The sequence below is a fragment of the Schistocerca gregaria genome, chromosome 2, assembly GCF_023897955.1.
Source record: "Schistocerca gregaria isolate iqSchGreg1 chromosome 2, iqSchGreg1.2, whole genome shotgun sequence".
In the NCBI taxonomy this organism is placed as follows: Eukaryota; Metazoa; Arthropoda; class Insecta; order Orthoptera; family Acrididae; genus Schistocerca; species Schistocerca gregaria.
The window spans coordinates 566040341-566060268 of record NC_064921.1 but is presented as its reverse complement, the minus strand read 5'-3'; the positions used below and the strand labels follow the sequence as shown (position 1 = coordinate 566060268).

The window sequence follows — 19928 nt, the reverse complement described above, 5'->3', positions numbered from 1 at the left end:
TGTTTGATACTGTTAGACTTATTATGGCCAGGAATGCTCTTTTTGTCCGTGCTAGTCTACTTCTTGTGTCCTCGCTTCGTCCCTCACGGGTTATTTTACTTGCAAGGTAGCAGAATGCCTGACTTTGACTTCGCCGTGGTCAGATATTTGGCTGTTAAGTTTATCGTTAATCTTATTACTGCTACGTATCGTTACTTTCGTCTTTCGTTGGTTTACTCTTAGTTCATGTTCTGCACTGATTAAACATTAAGCATAGAAATGACACAAGCAAATATTTCCATTCATATCTTTTCTCCCTGAATTTTAATACCACACATGCTTTTTCTATTCTTTCACGTATAGACTGAACAAGGGGCGAAAGATTGCACACCTGTCTGAAACTAGTTGTAATCCTCCATTCGGCCAAACAGTTGTACGATATGGTACTGTTATTTTGGTCAATGACCGCTGATAGCAGATTGATTTATGTATGCTTCAGAGATGAATACATTACTGGGAAACTTGAACGAGAGAATAAGCAGATGTAGTTGTCACATCAATGTGTTACCGACAAATTCCTTTATCTACGAGGGTTGTTCTCACAATCTATTGTCTTAGCGTCACTTCTGCTAAAAATTGTACACTGATCAGCAAGAACATTATGACCACCGACTTACTATCGATATAAACCCGTTCAGCCGTTAGCAGTCTGCCCTCACGAGAAACGACTGCTAGTCAGATATACGCACGGTGCATGTAGTATCAGTCTGGTGTACTGCCAGTATGTAGAATGGGAAGGTGTGCGATGTATCTGACTTAGACAGAGGCCAGATTGTGATGGCCGAAGATTCGGCGCGAAGATTTTGGAAACTGCACGACTTGTCGGAGGCTCGTGGAGTGCCGTGGTATCTTCAACACATGGTGAAACCACGTCCACACGTCGTGGGGTTGGGTGGCCATCCCTCACTACAGATGTCGAATGTCGTAGGCTGGGCAGACTGGCAAAACAGGACATGTGGCTAACTGTGGCGAAACTAACATCAGACTTTAATGCTGGGCAATGTATGTGCCTGCACACTCCTAACGATAGACCTCCGTAGTCGACGACCCATGCATGTGCCAATGTTAACACCACGACATCGGCAGGTCCGACTGAAATGGCCACGTGGCCATCGGCAGAGGACTTCTGCAGCTACATCTACATGGATACTCTGTAAATAACACTGAAGTGCCTGGAAGAGGGTTCATCGAAGCACCTTCGCAAAAATTCTCTGTTATTTCAACGTTGAACAGTGCGCGGATAATTCGAACACCTATATCTTTCCTTGCGATCTCTAATTTCCTTATTTTATTATGATGATGGTTTCTTCCTACGTAGGCTGGCATCTACAAAATATTTTCACTTGCGGAGGAAGAAGTTGGTTACTGGTATTTCGTGGGAAGATACGGCCGCAAAGAAAAACTCCTTTGGTTTAGTGGTGTCCATTCCAAATCCTGTATCGTATCAGACATATTCTCTCCCCTATTTGGCGATAATACAGAAAGCTCTTCTCCTTCTTGAGCCTGTGGTAAGAATTCCAGACCGCGCAGCAGTACTCCAAAATAGAGGGAAAAGTGTAGTGTAGGTTGTCTCTTTAGTAGATCCGTTACATTTTTAAGTGTGCTGCCAATAAAACGCAGTCTGTGGTTAGCCTTCCCCACAACATTTTCTACGTGATTTAAGTTGTCGTAATTGTAATTATTAGGTCTTTAGTTGAATTTACGGCCTTCGGTTTTGACTGGTTTAGCGTGTAACCGAAATTTAGCGTATTCATTCTAGCACTCATGTGGATGACCTTACACTTTTCATTATTTAAGGTCAATAGATTTGCAATTTCTTTTAAACTTCTGATGAGTTTACTGGACAATAAACGACAGCGTCGTCTGCAAACAACCTAAGACAGCTGTTCGGATTGTCTCCTAAATCGTTTACATAGATACGGAACAGCAGAGAGTATAACACTACCTTTGGGAACGTCAGAAATCACGTATGTTTTACTCGACTCCTTTCTGTCAATTACTAGGAACTGTGACCTCTCTGACAGGAAGCCACATAACTAAGAAGATATTCAATAAGCACGCAATTTTTCTATAACTGCTTATGTGGTACAGTGTCAAAAGCCTTTCGAAGATCTAGAAATACGGAATCGATTTAAAATCTCTTTCAATAGTACACGACACTTTGTGTGTGTAAAGAGCTAATTGTGTTTCACAAGAACGATATTTTCTTAATACATTCTCTTCGAGGTAATTCATAAAGTTCGAGCACAGTACATATTCCAAAATCTTGCAGGATATCGACGTTAATGATATGAGCCTGTAATTTAGTGGATTTCTCCTGCTACACTTTTTCAGTATTGGTGTGATCTGTGCAACTTTCCGGCATTTGCCGAGTTAGCGGTTGTGCATGATTCTTAAGTATGGAGCTATTGCATCAGCACACACTTCACATACGACCAGAATCTCTTTGGATTTTCTGCCAAGTTTCGAGACAATGCTTCGTTGTGGAAACTATTACAAGCATCTCGTATTGACGTCCGCGCTAAATTTGGAGCTTCTGCAAAAGATCGCAAGTCTTGAAGATATTGCGTTCGTTTAAATTTGGAATGCGTTTTTCGTTGTTTCCGCAACAGTGTTCTGACCTCTTTCGTGCACAAAGCCAGGTCAACTCCGTCGTTTGTTAATATATTTTGCATAAATCTCTCAGTTGTCGTCAATACTATTTCTTTGAATTCAACTTGCCACAGTTGCAAAATGTTGAATGGCCTGATGAATCCCGATACCTTCTTCAATATGCCGATGGGAGGGCTGTAATCCATCGTCTTCCAGGAGAAGAACTCCTTGACACCTGTACTGTGGGACGGAGACAAGCTGGCGGCGGCTCCATTATGCTCTCGGGAACATTCACGTGGGAACAATGTGAATGGATTTCCACGTGGAGTGGAGCTCGTGCAAGGCACCGTGACGACCAAGGAGTACCGTATGCTCGTAGCAGTCCACGTACACCCCTGCATGACTATCATGTTTCCCGACTGCAGTGGAATTTTTCAACAAAATAATGCGCCATGTCACAAGGTCAGGAGTGTGATCGAATGGTTCTAGGGGTGAGTTCCGGTTGATGTGCTGGCCACCCACCTCGCCAGATCTGAACCTGATGTAACACATCTTGGATCTGACTGAACGTAACGTCAGAGCTTATAGTCCCTCTGCCGGGAATTTACGGGAATTCGGTAACCTGTGTGTGCAGACGTGGTGCTAATTTCCTCCAGCAACCTACCGAGCCTTCAGTGCTTTCTAGCCACGACGCATCGCCGCTGTTATCAAAGAATGTCTGGTAAACATCGGCTCTAAGATACATGCGCTAAAGGCTATGGAAGTAAAGAAAGAAAGGAAGTGGCATTACGAACTTACGCTGTACGTCGTTTTGAAGCAAGAGAGGGCGCCATTTTAAATAGTCCGAAATATTAGCAGACTACTATTTACAATGTTTACCAGAGTCGAGGGGCATGAAAGGGAAGCAGTGGTTGGGAAAGGAGTGAGACAGGGTTGTAGCCTCTCCCCGATGTTATTCAATTTGTATATTGAGCAAGCAGTAAAAGAAACAAAAGAAAAATTTGGAGTAGGTATTAAAATTCATGGAGACGAAGTAAAAACTTTGAGGTTCACCGATGACATTGTAATTCTGTCAGAGACGGCAAAGGACTTGGAAGAGCAGTTGAACGGAATGGACAGTGTCTTGAAAGGAGGATATAAGATGAACATCAACAAAATCAAAATGAGGATAATGGAATGTAGTCAAATTAAATCGGGTGATGCTGAGGGAATTAGATTAGGAAATGAGACATTTAAAGCAGTAAAGGAGTTTTGCTGTTTGGGGAGCAAAATAACTGATGATGGTCGACGTAGAGAGGATATAAAATGTAGACTGGCAATGGCAAGGAAAGCGTTTCTGAAGAAGAGAAATTTGTTAACATCGAATATAGATTTATGTATCAGGAAGTCGTTTCTGGAAGTATTTGTTTGGAGTGTAGCCATGTATGGAAGTGAAACATGGACGATAACTAGTTTGGACAAGAAGAGAATAGAAGCTTTCGAAATGTGGTGCTACAGAAGAATACTGAAGATAAGGTGGATAGATCACGTAACTAATGAGGAGGTATTGAATAGGATTGGGGAGAAGAGAAGTTTTTGGCACAACTTGACTAGAAGAAAGGATCGGTTGGTAGGACATGTTTGGAGGCATCAAGGGATCACAAATTTAACATTGGAGGGCAGCGTGGACGGTAAAAATCGTAGAGGGAGACCGAGAGATGAGTACACTAAGCAGATTCAGAATGATGTAGGTTGCAGTAAGTACTGGTAGATGAAGCAGCTTGCACAGGATAGGGTAGCATGGAGAGTTGCATCAAACCAGTCTCAGGACTGAAGACAACATTAACAACAACAACTATTTACAAGTACTTCTTCTTCATTATTTCTGTTGCGTGCGCTCAATAACTGTTTTAAATGCTAAAAATTATTAATAACATAGTGTCAGGAAGGCAATTCGAACTTTTTCTGTTATTGAATACATATTTGCTCTATTAATACGAAAAAATCAGAGTGTCGTCTCGGGGAAGTGTCACCGCATTCAAGTATTGGGTTATGAATGCGGTGAACCCAATGTTTTGGGTAGTTAAGACGGCTTCAAGTCTGTAACGTAATGCCATCTCCCCGCCTTTTCTTCCCTCCATGATGAGCACTTGTTCATCTTTGCTCTTTCCAAAACAAGAAAAGTATGTAAACATAGGCTCTGAGGTGCATACCTCAAGAGCTAGGAGAATTTGCTTAGTAGAAGAAATGTGTTTCACTTAAGAGAAGATAAAGCTCGTGGCTTTTAAGTTATGCTATTAACAACCCATGTACGAGTATACTGAACGTTTTATTCTGGTTCTGGTCCATACTACGTTCTACAGAAATACGGAAACCAAACAGTTTGCAGTAGAAAAGACGTGTTTGACATTACTGAAGCTGAACATGTACTCACAGCTCTTAAGGTATGAGTTTCAGCGCACCTTTACTAGATCTCTTTTCCCTGTTTTGGTCGTCTGGAGGTTTATCGGTGGAGTTCTGATTGACTCACTGTATAGAGATTGCTGCGGCGCAGCTATATCCTCAGTTCTGTTAGAATCAAATTTACTGTCATTGTTGAGAACTTAAGAAGTACTGTCTGCTGTGAAGCGGCGTTTAACGGTTCTTAGCTGAGAAAAACTGTTAGAAACCTTGTAATACTATACGTGTCAACAAGGTGCATGAAATTAAGTGTCTCAACACTGTAAAGAGGATTTATTCTGTTACGTCTAGCTCTGACTACCAAATTAAAAAGGAAAAACACTGAATAAAATATATGTGCTGTATTATCACTTCAAGTACATAAACTTTACTACCAGTTCAGCCCTAGCTCACAGTTACAAGAAATGAACGCACGAAAACGATCACAGTTTCTTCAAGTTCTTTCATATTTACAGCGCTCACTAGCTACTAGGCAGCTTGAGATTTCTATTCGCGACCTGTTATTTAAGGAACCGTATTCCATGGTTGTACAGACGTATACTTGGGGGCTGACAGTGTTTTTATCGTTAGGGAATGTGCGTGTTGATGAAGCCATGGTTCAAATGGTTCAAATGGCTCTGAGCACTATGGGACTCAACTGCTGAGGTCATAAGTCCCCTAGAACGTAGAACTACTTAAACCTAACTAACCTAAGGACAACACACACACCCATGCCCGAGGCAGGATTCGAACCCTGCGACCGTAGCGGTCGTGCAGTTCCAGACTGTAACGCCAGAACCGCTCGGCCACCAGCGGCCGGCGAAGCCATGTGAGGTTGGAAATCAATCGCAATAAATGAACGTCAGCTGCCTGGAATTAATTTCGAAATAAAAAGAATTTAAAAAAAATTATTCTACGCAACGATAAATACGAGGGCTGACAAACGAGGACTGAGACTGTTTTTTTTTTCACGAATTATTATGACTGATTTCACGATCTTTTCAGAGTACTGCCCTCTTACTTGAAATCACATTTTAAGGCGTCTCTGCCAGTCCTCGAACACATGGTGCAGGCCTTTGTTAGTCGGGTCCTTGAGACTCAGTTCAATTTTCTTGAGCACTGCTACAGAGCTCTCACATCGAATACCCCGATCATTTGTCTTTAGTGAAGGGAAGAAAGAAAAAAAAAAACATGGTGCTAGATCGGGGCTCTTAGGAGGATGCGGTACGCAGGTAATGTTGAACTGAGTCAGAAAATCGATGAGCTGATTAGCGAAACGATGCAGCGCATTGTCATGATGAAGTCGCCATCACCTTCCCTGCAGCGGTAACAACTTCCGCCACAATACTATAGTGGCTCCTTTTCCTTCAGGATGGTAATGACGCAGCCATGACTCATACCGGTGATAATAGATTCCATCAGCAAAGGGAAGCAACGCCTCATTGCCTCCACTCGTAAAACCTTTTGTTTAAAAGGTCAACCGATGTGGCACCTAACGGTGAAGAACACAGGTCATATGGAGATAATCATGCATAATCGTAAAGCCACTGAGACGTGGGATTTAGGAAAAGTAGGAAAGGTGTGGACGGGCCTTATCAGCTACCGTTGGTTGCACAGAAAACACATACACTTTATTTTTAAAAAACAAAACTATCAACAACCATTTTAAAGATTATTCTACACTGCCGGCTGAAAGCCTTATTAGAAGAATTGCAAGTTATTATCTGCTGAAGGCCTCAAGCAATGTTACACACAATCAACGGCTGAAAGCCTGATTAAGAAGGTTCAAATTATTCGAAGGCTGCAGGCTAGAAGCAATTTCAAAAATACACAGCGGCTGAATGCCTGAGTTACGAGTCAGGTTGACAACTACACATTAAAAATACCAAAAACCCTTTTATCAATCTTAATAACTGTAACAAGTTATAGTGATGGCTGAAGGCCTTATCTAGACAGAACTGAAGCTATTTGTCGGCTGAAAGCCACAAGCAATGTTACGATCAATTAACGGCTGAAGGCCAGCAGCAATTTCAGAATGCAGAATGGCTGAAGGCCCGAATTACAAGTGAGGAAGGCAGTTACACATTAACAAACACTAAGATATTTTCTTCTCCGCAATAAAAACGGTAACAAGCTGTAGTAACGGCTGAAGGCCGGTTTAAGAAGGTTGAAAGTTATTCGTGGGCTGAAGGCCACAAGCGATTTCAGAATACACAGGGGCTGAAGGCCTGAATTACAAATAAGGTGGACAATTACACCTTAAAAATACTAAAACCTTTTCTAATAATCTTAATAAGTTGTAACAACCTATAGTGACGGATGAAGGCGTCACTAAAACAGGATTGAAAATTATTTGTCGGCTGAAAGCCACGAGCAATGTTATAAACAATTAATGGCTGAAGGCCTGATTCAGAAAGGATTAAAAATTGTTGGGGGCTGAAGGCCACAAGCAGTTTTTAGAATACTTAACGGCTGAAGGCTTGAATTACAAGTAACGAAGGCAGTTGCGTGTTGAAATACTAAAACCTTTCTAAAACAATCGTAACAAACTGTAACAGGCTATAGTGTCGGATGCAGACCTTATTAAGAGAAAATTGATAATAATTTGTTTGCTGAAGGCCACAAGCAGTGTTACAAACAATTAACGGCTGAAGGCCGGAATTACAAGTGGGGAAAGCAATAAGATGTTAAAACATTAGGGCGAATTTTAAACAATTATGACAACAAATAAGACAGAGTGATCCACAGACAGTGCTCCCTGGATTGACCTGAGGAAGGTGACTACAGCTGTATAAGCGGTTAGACAGGCAGCCAAGAGTTGTACTCACGTAACAGGATGGCAACTCACACTAGGTGTAGCTTAATGGCCGACCGACCGTCTAACCAATCATCCTAACTTCCGATCACCGGTATTACGATGGAAAATTTTTAGGCAAGGACAAAGAGACGGATAGCACCACGTCTTCAGAAGCACAACCCAGGCCGAAGGAAACACTAGAACAAAGGTAGACCTCCGAAAAATTATATTCACAGCACAATTCAAGAGGCTGTCGAACTACACGCCGGGTCGGACAACATCAACACGACGAGGAAAGGTACACTTCCGGAAAAGTACGCTAACCTCCAGGGCAGGTCACTGGCGCGATAGCGGCCACTTGGCAGAAAATACCACTGGATACCACTGGTTGCACTTCACTAATAAGAATAATACTAAATGCAAAGGAGAAACAGGCGGCTAATAGCTTCTGCCAACCTGACAGACTCCACTTGTTGCGGTTGTTCTCACGGACCCTGGGAGCAGCAACACGCAAACAACAGTCAGATCTCAAACAGTGGAGGTTTCAGTACTGCACACGGTTCACTCAACTTCAAACGCCCTGGGTTCGGTCGTCTGCTACAGCCCCTCGGTCCGTCAGTGTCTGCACGTCACCTGCGGTCCTGGCTTGATCCCCCCGCGCTGCGCGCCGCCTCGCTGCTCGCTGCTCCGGACGAAGCCGAACTGCCGAACACACATGACGACCTGGAAAACTAGCTATGGCACCAAAGATAGTACCACAGTACCGCTGCTGCTGCCACTAGCGGACAATCAATAGTAGCAACTCAGTGGCACCATTGACACAAGAAGGAATCGAGACGCCACTACCGCTATTACACGACATCAAGTCATGAACGGCAAGAACGCGAGCCGCACACGGCTCAGACACTGCTATACAAAATTCTCAAGACTTCACTGAGGTTACGCCATGTTGTCCGTCGATCCTTAAAATCAAAGCAGCTGTGTTGATATTGATATATCACCACAGAAGCAGGAACACCAGGCGTGCCTTCCTTAACACACTCCGACAATTATTAAAACGTTCCGGCCTATTAGGCCCAGGTCGAATGGATTTCACCACAAAACCCAGCGTTTCGTCCACATCTGCGGAGGACATTTTCAAGGGGGATCATGGCTTCTTTGAGTCCCCGGTTGACACCCTGGCTTGGTACTGATTACAGAAAAATTACGGTTCGCTGTGCTGCCGCGCAGCAGCTTGACGTCACATGTTTTCAATACGCGAGTACAACTGGCCGTTGTCGACTGCTGTCGTGCGCTGTTGCTGTCACTCCATGTTGGAAGACTGGGTGACATCTTCTTCAGCACCGGAATCCACATGTCATTCAATTTGACGCTTTCCTCCTCCCTACTGAAATTCCTGGGGTGTTTCACACTATGGCCTCCCTGTATAACCTTTCATGGCATCCGCTTGTGGCTGCCAGTACTTGAGTCATACCAAAATGAATGTGGACATCTCCAGGTGCCAAAGTTCCACAACAGCTGATCGTCAGTCCCCATTTCTTCTTTAATTGATCTTGTTCTCTTTTAGTCATTTTTTGACAGTTTGTTTTGTAGTACCGATCTACACCTTCCCACAACTACACGAAATCATATGAATTCCAGCTTTTTCCAGCTGCCGGCTCTGTGACCGAGCAGTTCTAGGAGCTTCAGTCTGGAACCGCGCGACCACTACGGTCGCAGGTTCCAATCCTGCCTCGAGCATGGATGCGTGTGATGCCCTCAGGTTAGTTAGGTTTAAGTAGTTCTAAGTTCTAGGGGACTGATGACCTCAGAAGTTAAGCGTCATAGTGCTCAGAGCCATCCGAACCATCTTTTTCCAGCTGTTGTCGAGCATCCTTGTCCGATTTTAGGTAATCTTGTGGCTTCCGGGTGGGCCTGTAGATTACCATAAAGTTCCAATTGTTCAAGATTTTTCCTTTGCGGTCAGTAAGTCCTTAATGAAAGGTAGGAAAACATTCGATTTCACCGGTGCTTGAGCATCTCTACGCGGTTATCTTAATGCTCTTTTCACATCAGCGAACAATTAACCGTTCCTGAGCAATGCATTGGATTCTGCATCCAGCAGCTCTGGTTCGCAGAGTTTCCGTGTTCCATCCGCCACCGTTTTTATGATACCTCGGTTTTGTTGAGGGCAGTGGTTCGAATCCCGGTGTAGGCAACGGTATGTGTGCGTGGCTTTTACGTAAACCGTCTGACCCAAGATTCTTTGAGGAAATTTAATCTTCCACCTGCCTTCTACTTCATGGCAATCTTAATCTTGATCCAGCTGAGGTGTTTGTGAAAACGACCGGTTTCGTTCCTTCCGACAGTGTAAAACGTATCATCCACGTACCGGAACCAAATATTCGGTTTCTTGTTCGCAGTTTCCAGTGCCTGCTCCTCGAATTTTCCCATACAGAAATTAGCTATAACCGGGCATAAGGAGCTCACCATAACGACACAATCTGTCTGTTCATAGACCTCTGTCCACAGCTCGTGGTCGTGCGGTAGCATTCTCGCTTCCCACGCCCGGGTTCCCGGTTTCGATTCCCGGCGGGTCAGGGATTTTCTCTGCCTCGTGATGACTGGGTGTTGTGTGATGTCCTTAGGTTAGTTAGGTTTAATTAGTTGTAAGTTCTAGGAGACTGATTACCATAGATGTTAAGTCCCATAGTGCTCAGAGCCATTTGAACAATTGTTTTTTCTTAGACCTTATCGCTTCATTTCAAATACTTGTTTGTGATGCAATATTTAAACGGTTCTGCGACATCGGGAGGAGAAATCCGATTCAACTGTTTGCAACACTTCATTGAGCGCAACCTTAGTGAATAGCGGTACCATATCAAAACTGACTAATATGTCCTCCGGTTCAAATCGTTCAAATGGCTCTGAGCACTATGGGACTTAACTGCTGTGGTCATCGGTTCTCTAGAACTTAGAACTACTTAAACCTAACAAACCTAAGGACATTACACACATCCACGCCCGAAGCAGGATTCGAACCTGCGACCGTAGCAGTCGCGCGGTTCTGGACTGAAGCGCCCAGAACCGCTCGGCCACCGTGGCCGGCGCTGAAGGTAAAAGTTCCACCCTTGGCAAACATATATCTCTCGTCGTCAGACATTTTATAATTAAAGCAAGGCGGCCTTCTGAAATCCCTGAACCACCAAAACACTGTTACATGAAGTAGTGTACCTTACTGTACGTTTGCTGCAGTTTTCTTATGTCTTGCTGCCTGTTTGGTTTAAACAAACACTGCTCCTTTCGCGTCACCTCCATCGTCCGAAACGAAATGCAAAAAGTGTCTACAAAACAGAGAATTACTGTCAACATACTGACACGAGAGTGCTTCCGCTTATGGCCATACGTTTTTAAACATTCATGGCGTAGTTAGGAAACTATCACGGAAGCTGCAGAAATAAATCTGTTTCGGTCTTTGTTGATAAGCCCTCGTACACTTTTTCCCCTACCTCTGTTTGACCTATGCTGGAACCGGTAGAATAAAGGAAAGGTCCAGACTGACGCCAGACAGCGCGTTCGAAACTTGTCATGTGGGCGGACGGTAAACGAGGGAGGGACTGGTGGTGACCGGATGTGGGCGGCGACGGCCACGCCACGTGACGGGGCAGCAGATGAGGCGCGAGCACCGCTCAGCCGCGGCGGACCCAGGGGGCGGCGTCAGGCTACTCTGATTTGTGACGTGGGTGGACACACGCCGTGCCACCGTATCCGCTCTCCCAGCTGCGGCTCGTTCCTTCCTCTGTTTCCCTTATTCTGTTTGGGAACAGTTATTTATGTGGCAAGAAGGGCAACCGAACTAACCCACCTAACTATTCCATAAATTACTCACAGGTACTGGAGGTCGAAGACTATATCATTAGAACACGAACATGTTGTCTTCTTTATTGAAGCAATCAGTATCTAGTCCGAAAACTAAGCAAAAGCACGTGGCTGTCACAGGTTGAGATAATGAAACGAATAAACTTTTATGTATCTACATCTACACCTACATCTATAAAAACACCACGAGCCAGCGTGTAGTGCATATCGGAGGATACTACATGCCATTGCTAGTCATTTCCTATTCCACTAGCTAGTAGAGCGACGGAAAGACTATTGTCTGTGTGACTAAGTTCGACTTCTAACTACTTTTATCTCTGTTGTCCTTACGTGAAATGTATGTTGCTGACAGCAGAATCGTTCTGCAGTCGGTTTCAAATGCTGGTTCTCTAGATTTCCCCAATAGTCTTTCGTGAAAAGAACATCGTCTTCCCTCCATTTGAGTTCACGAAGCATGTCCGCAATACTTGTGTGCTGATCGAACCTACCAGTAACACATCTGTTTCCAAGCCTCTTCCTATAATCCGACTTGGTGGAGGTACCATATACTAGAGCAGTACTCAAGAATGTGTCGCGTTAATGCTCTATACGGCTTATCCTTCATAAATAACTTTCCTACGATCATCTCAATAAACCTCACTTGCTCTTCCCATTTCACACCACTTTGTCACTTTACGCATAGAATCCTAATCGACATGACTGTGTCAAGCCGCCTAACTACTAATGCTGTATTCTAATGTAATGAGACTGTTTTTTCTACTTTAACTAACATTTTTCTACATTTACTACGAACTGCCATTAATCACATCAACAAAAAACTTTGTTGAAGTCTTCTTTTATTCTCGTGCAATCAGTAAACTGCCACACACTTCCAAACAACACACCAAACTTCCACAGGCTGCTGCTCACCCCGTCCGTCAAGTCTTTCACAGCTGTCAAGGACAACACTGTGCATTGTGTTACTTGAAACGTCTTCGAGGCACTCGCATGCCTGGGAACCTAACCCGTGGTCTACAGGTAGCTTTCTTGATTACTAATCAGAACGTCTGCTGTCCCGGGTTCGAAACCCTACTACCGGAACCATCCGACCGCCGTGTCATCCTCCGCGGAGGACGCGGATAGGAGGGGCGTGGGGTCAGCACACCGCTCTCCCGGTCGATATGATGGTATTCTTGACCGAAGCCGCTACTGATCGGTCGAGTAGCTCCTCAATTGGCATCACGAGGCTGAGTGCACCCCAAAAAACGGTAACAGCGCATGGCGGCCTGGATGGTCATCCATCCAAATACCGACCACGCCAGACAGCGCTTAGCTTCGGTGATCTCACGGGAACCGGTGCAACCTCTGTGGCAAGGCCGTTGCCCAGGTTCGCAACCCGCCACCACTTATATTTTGATTAATCATCAGCATTGGCGAGGGCCGAAGACTTCCGGCGTAAGAAGTCACACTCATTCTGCCAGCGGCCTTATCAAAGAGGGAGGAGGAGCCCCTAAAACCAGAAGGATCAGCAATGGTAAACGACATGAAGCAGGTGGCAATGGAAACTACAGCATTAAAGACACATCATGTGTATACATGGGACGTGTGGCCTATAATTGAAAATGTGTCATGATGATCTCTCCATTATCAAAAGGTTCCGGATTAGTCCCCCATTCGGATCATCGGGATTCGACTGCCAAGGGGGAGGTTGAATAAACCACAAAAAGATAGCCTTCTACAAGTCGGAACGTAAGGTGTCCTGCCACGATCACTCAACACAGAGTTTCGTCCCCGTTGTTATTTGGCAGATGATGTTTTTCCTGCTTCCCTGCATGCACTAGGAATCCTCGATGGGATGTCTTTCGAAACACCTTACCCTTCGGCTCCCTTAGTTCTGGAGGCAACCTCCAAACGAGCACCAAGAATTTTCCAACGTTCGTATTCAATGAGCCCCATTCTGACTACGACTCGCATTTGCAATGTATTGAGGACAATGCACAGGTGTCGTTTGTGGCCAGCAGATCAGTCTGCACGTTTAGTTAGATTCAGCCTTTATCTTCAAGCATGTATCTCTCACTGTGTTCCCATATTTTTCTCCAATCCCTGTAAATGTGATATGCTGCGCTGTGGATAACAGTTGTCTCACAATACCTGAGTGAAGCGGTGTGTGTAACGTTACGCGTTGATGTTGTTGTGCTCTTCAGTCCAGAGACTGTTTTGATGCAGATCTCCACTCTGCTCTATCGTGGGCAAACTTCTTCATCTGCGAGTAACTACTGCAATCTACTTCCCTCTGAATCTCTTTTGTGTATTCATGCCTTGGTCTCCCTTTACGATTTTTATCCTCCGCACTTATCTCAAATACTAAACTGATGATACCTCGATGCCTCAGAAGGTGTCCTACAAACCGATCCCTTCTTCTAGTCATGTTGTGCCACAAGTTCCTCTTCTTCTCAATTCTATTCAGTACTTCCTCATCAGTTACGTGATCTACTCATCTAATCTTCACATTTCAAAAGCTCCTCCGCACTTATCTCAAATACTAAACTGATGATACCTCGATGCCTCAGAAGGTGTCCTACAAACCGATCCCTTCTTCTAGTCATGTTGTGCCACAAGTTCCTCTTCTTCTCAATTCTATTCAGTACTTCCTCATCAGTTACGTGATCTACTCATCTAATCTTCACATTTCAAAAGCTTCTATTCTCTTCTTGTCTCAACTATTTATCGTCTACGTTTCACTTCCGTACACGGCTACACTCCATACAAATACTTTCAGAAACGACTTCCTGACACTTAAATCTATACTCAACAAATTTCTCATCTTCAGAAACGCTTTCCTTGCCATAGCCATTCTACATTTTATATCCTCTTTACTTCAACCATCATCAGTTATTTTGCTCCGCAAATAGCAAATCTCATCTACTACCTTAAGTGTCTCATTTCCTAATCTGATTCCGTCTGCATTATCTAATTTAATTCGACTAAAATCCATTATCCTCGTTTCGCTTTTACTGATGTTCATCTTACAGCGTCCTTTCAAGACACTGTCCATTCCGTTCAACTGCTCTACCCGGTCCATTGCTGTCTCTGACGGAATTACAATTTCGTCTGCAAAGCTAAAAATTTTTATTTCTTCTCCATCGATTTTAATTCCTACTCCAAATTTTTATTTTGTTTTACTATTTGCTCAGTATACAGATTGAATAACATCGGAGATAGGCTACAACTCGGTCTCATTCCCTCCACAACAATTGCTTCTCTTTTGTGCCCCTCGACTCTTATAACTACCATCTGGTTTCTGTACAAATTGTAGATAGCCTTTCGCTCCCTGTATTTGACCTCTGACACCTTCAGAATTTGGAAGAGTGTGTCCCAGTCAAAATTGTCCTTAGCTTTCTATAAGTCTACAAATTCTAGAAACGTAGGTTTGCCTTTCCTTAATCTTTCTTCTAAGATAAGTCGTAGGGTCAGTATTGCCTCATGTGTTCCAGCAGTTCTACGGAATCCAAACTGATCTTGCCCGAGGTCGGCTACTACCAGTTTTTCCATTCGTCTATAAAGAATTCGTGTTACTATTTTCATCCGTGAATTATTAAACTGATAGTTCGTTAGTTTTCACAGCTGTCAACACCTGCTATCTTTGTGATTGGATTTAATAGATTCCTTTTGAAGTCTGAGGATATTTCGCCTGTGTTATATATCTTGCTCACCAGATGGTAGAGTTTCGTCAGGTCTGGCTCTACCAAGGCTATCAGTAGTTCTAAGGGAATGTTGTCTACTCCCAGGGCCTTGTTTCGACTTAGGTCTATAAGTGTTTTGCCAAATTCTTCACGCAGTATCGTATCTCCCATCTCATCTTCATCTACGCCCTCTTCCATTTCAATAATATTGTCCTCAAGTACATCGCCCTTATATAGACCCTCTACATACTTCTTCCACCTTTCTGCTTTCCCTTCTCTGCTCGGAAATGGTTTTCCATGTGAGCTGTTGATATTCATACAAGTGGTACTCTTTTCTCCAAAGGTCTCTTTAATTTTTCTGTAGGCAGCATCTATACTATCCCTAGTTATATATGTCTCTACGTACTTACATTTGTCCTCTGGCCATCCCTGCTGAGCCATTTTGCACTTCGTGTTGATCTCATTATTTATTCGTTTTTTCCTGCTTCATTCAATGCATTTTTATATTTTCTCCTTTAATCAGTTACATTCAATATCTCTTCTATAACCCAAAGATTTCTATTTGCTCTCGCCTTTTTACAAACTTGACCCTCTGCTGCCTTCACTATTTCATCTCTGAAAGCTATCCATTCTTCTTCTACTACATTTCTTTCCCCATTCTTGTCAATCGTTGCCTAATGCTCTGTTTGAAGCTCTCTACAGTTTATTCTGGACCCATCTCCTTAAATTCCCACCTTTTTGCAGTTTCTTCAGTATTAATCTACAGTAAATCTAATAAATTGTGGTCAGAGTCCGCATCTGCCCCTGGAAATTTCTTACAATTTAAAACCTGGTCCCTAAATCTCTGTTTTACCATTATATAATCTATCTGAATCCTTCCAATGTCTTCCACGTATACAACCTTTTTTCATGATTCTTGAACCAAGTGCTAAGTTAAACTCTGTGCAAAATTCTACCAGGAGGCTCCTCTTTCATTCCTTATTCCCATTGCATAATGACCTACTCCTTTTCCTTCTCTTCCTTTTCCTACTATCGAATTAAAGTCCGTCATGACTATTAAATTTTCATCTCCCTTCACTACCTGAATATTTTCTTTTATCTCATCATACATTTCATCTATGTCTTCATCATCTGCGTAGGTAGTTGGCATATAAACTTGTACTACTGTGGTGGGAGTGGGCTTCGTGTCTATCTTGATTACAATAATGCGATTACTATGCTGTTCGTAGTAGCTATGTAGGTGAGCTAATCGCCGCCTGTAATCGCTACGAGGTGAGGCGAATTTGATTGACGGCTGAGTGCTAGCAGGTCCGGGGCTCAGGGTGAGCTGCAGCAGCCAGGGGTGCGACAAGGAAACGGTGACGGTGTGTGGCGCTTAAGCCACTTGTGCAACTTACTGGCCATTATCAATTTCTAATGAATTCTGGCACAGTTAGTCTAATTCGAACTACTCTTTCACGAGGATAATGCTCTTTATGGACAATGATACAATGCCAGGATATTTTGCAAGGGAATTTTGTCCGAATAAATCCCCTCGATTCAAACTATTAGTGATAATAACCAACAGGTTGTCATCGACCGCTGGGTGACCACAAATGGGAACTAACTAGCAGGAGTTAGTGAAGCAGCAATCTTATTATGTACGACGTCATCCGTGTTGTTGAACAAAATAGCTTTGATATCTGAACTACTTTCGTATACACGTTGCCATCGTCACAATCCAAATCAAACTTGAATTCTTAGTTACAGAATTGCACGACCTACGATCTGGTCCTGTCTGTGTAAAATGCAGAGCTTATTTACGAGATCTGGGCTACAGACACTGACACCCATCCGTCCCGTTCGCCATCCAGAACTCCAAGTGATTACCATTTTCTCCGTGAAATTAAACGTGCTCATGCTGAACTTGTTCTTATTGTCGCCGTAGCATTATAATTACGGAATTATAATTTTTACCGCTTTTTCGTGCTTTATGTTTATATACCGGCAGAAATAATTTGTCCTGGACAGAGGGCCTTGTTCGGACCAATCCGTCTCTCTCAATATGGAGGAATGTCAGCCTACGGGTACTGACTTTTAGTTTATGTTCGCCACTACTGTGGCTGTGTTCCTTCGCCTCCTTGTTGGTGGAAGTCACTGCTCCACTGGGCACCCGTCTCTGATCATTCTAAAAGCATTCGGCACTGCTAGTCATGCGGTCCGGGCATGCTCGTATCACGCCTGATATCTGAATTCTGATTCGCCCTCTTAATTATAACTGTTAAAACTTCCATTTCGTTGCTCGTTCAGCTACTCCATTTCTTCCCCAGTGAAGCAGCAAAGAAAGTGGTATAGGCATGCTTATTCAAATACAGAAATATGTAAACAGGTAGAATAGGGCGCTACGGTCGGCAACGCCTAATACGACAATAAGTGACTGGCGCGGTTGCTAGACCGGCTACTGCTGCAACAATGATACCTTATGAAGAGTTTGAATGTGGTATTATACTCGACGCACGAGCAATGGGACACAGCATTTCTTACGTACCGAGGAGGTGGGGAATTTCCCGTACGACCATTTCACGAGTGTACCGTGAATATCGGGAATCCGCAAAACATCAGATCTCTGACATCGCTGGGGCCGGGAAAAGATCCTGCAAGAACAGGACGAACGTTGACTGAACAGAAGTGCAACCCTTCCACAAATTGCTGCAGATTTCTTTGCTGGGCAATTAACAAGTGTCAGCGTACGAACCATTCAACGAAACATCATCGATATGGGCTCCCGGAGCCGTAGGCCTACACGTGTACCCTTGATGACTGCACGGCACAAAGCCTTACGCCTGGCCCTGGACTGTCAAAACCGACATTGGGCCGTTGATGACTGTGAACATGTTGGCTGGTCGGTCGAATCTAGTTTCAAGTTGTATCGAACGGATGGACATGTACGTGTACGCAGACAATTTCGTGACAGCATGGACCCTGCATGTCAGCACGACTGTTCAAGCTGATGGAGGCTCTGTAATGGTATGGGGCGTATGCAGTTGGAGTGCTATGGGACTGCTGCTGTTTGACAAGTGAGACGTATGGAAGAACCCCTTCTGATCACTTCCATCCATTCATGTCCATTGTGCTGTCCGACGGACTTGGGCAATTCCAGCAGGACAATTCTACACCCCACACGTCCAGAATTGCTAGAGAGTGCCTCCTGGTATCCTCTTCTGAGTTCAGATGGTCACCAATCTCTTCAGACATGAAAATTATTGAGTACATCTGGGATGCCTTGTAACGTGCTGTTCAGAAGAGAGTTCCAACCCTTCGTACTCTTACGGATTTATGGAAATCCCTGCAGGATTCATGGTGTCAATTTCCTACAGCACTACTTCAGACTATAGTCAAGCCCACGCCACGTCATGTTGCGGCACTTCTGCCTGCTCGTGGAAGCTCTACACGCTATTAAGCAGGTGTACCAGTTTCTATGGCTCTTCAGTGTATAATAAGTGTTTACTCTTATTTCCATACGTTACAGACTAAAAATAGTACTAAGCAAAAACCTGTGTACTTATAAAAACTAAGCTCCTCCCGAACAGGCCATGAAGGCTCAAGTACTCACCGGCCGCCGCGTCATCCTCAGCTCATAGGCGTCACTGGAAGCGGATTTGGAGGGCATGTAGTCAGCACGCCGCTCTCACGGCCGTATGTCAGTTTCCGAGACCGGAGCCGCTACTTCTCAATCAAGTAGCTCCTCCGTTTGCCTCAGAATGGCAGAGTGCATCCCACTTGCCAACAGCGCTCGGCAGACGGGATGGTCACCCATCCAAGTGCTAGCCCAGCCCGACAGCGCTTAACTTCGGTGATCTGACAGGTACCGGTGCTATCACTGCGGCTAGGCCGTTGGCATGTGTATTTATGGTGATCACATTTCCATGTTTCAGACGAGCACAAAATCAGCAAAAAGGAGTGAAACACAAAACTCACTAGAAGCTCAGGATAATCAAGAATGTCCACTTCATTTAAGTGGAATATTGCTCGGGCAATGCCACAAATTTTCATAATCTGTGCGGCTCGTAAATGCAAAGTAAAATGGTCCATGAACGATGAAAAAATATAATTAATCAGGCAATAGAAGTTGCTTAGCGAGTGTCACAAATTTTGGGCTCCTCAGAGAGTGGATCTCACCAATGTAAGAAGCAACATATACTCCAAAGTCATCGAATGTGTTAATGATCGCGTCAATTGCCCCAGATGAAAACTCATCACAGTCGGCGTCAGCAGGTGTACACCCGACTCAGCGCCTGGGCCATAAGTTGCTCTCCCTCCACGGCAGGACTGTAAGTGTACGAAATTATTGTCCGCGAAACAGATCTTCCAACGTTATGAAAAATCCAAATCGAAGAGATAATGGTACTGCCAATTTAAGCCACGAAATGTAGCGTTTATTTACGTGAATAGAAGGAAAATGTGCAAAAATTTGCTCTCTTGGATTATTGAACGCATCTTACCGTGTAAGAGGTTGGTATTGGGCTGCTAGCCGCGTTGCACTCAATGGTCGATGCCTTCAGACGAAGGCACTGGCTTCGGCT

General features: G+C 44.0%; 1 pseudogene; it reads right to left on the bottom strand.

Moving 5' to 3' along the window:
• Positions 1 to 19126: 19126 nt before the first annotated feature.
• On the bottom strand, positions 19127 to 19244 carry LOC126337412 (5S ribosomal RNA; annotated as a pseudogene).
• Between the last annotated feature and the right edge of the window lie 684 nt (positions 19245 to 19928).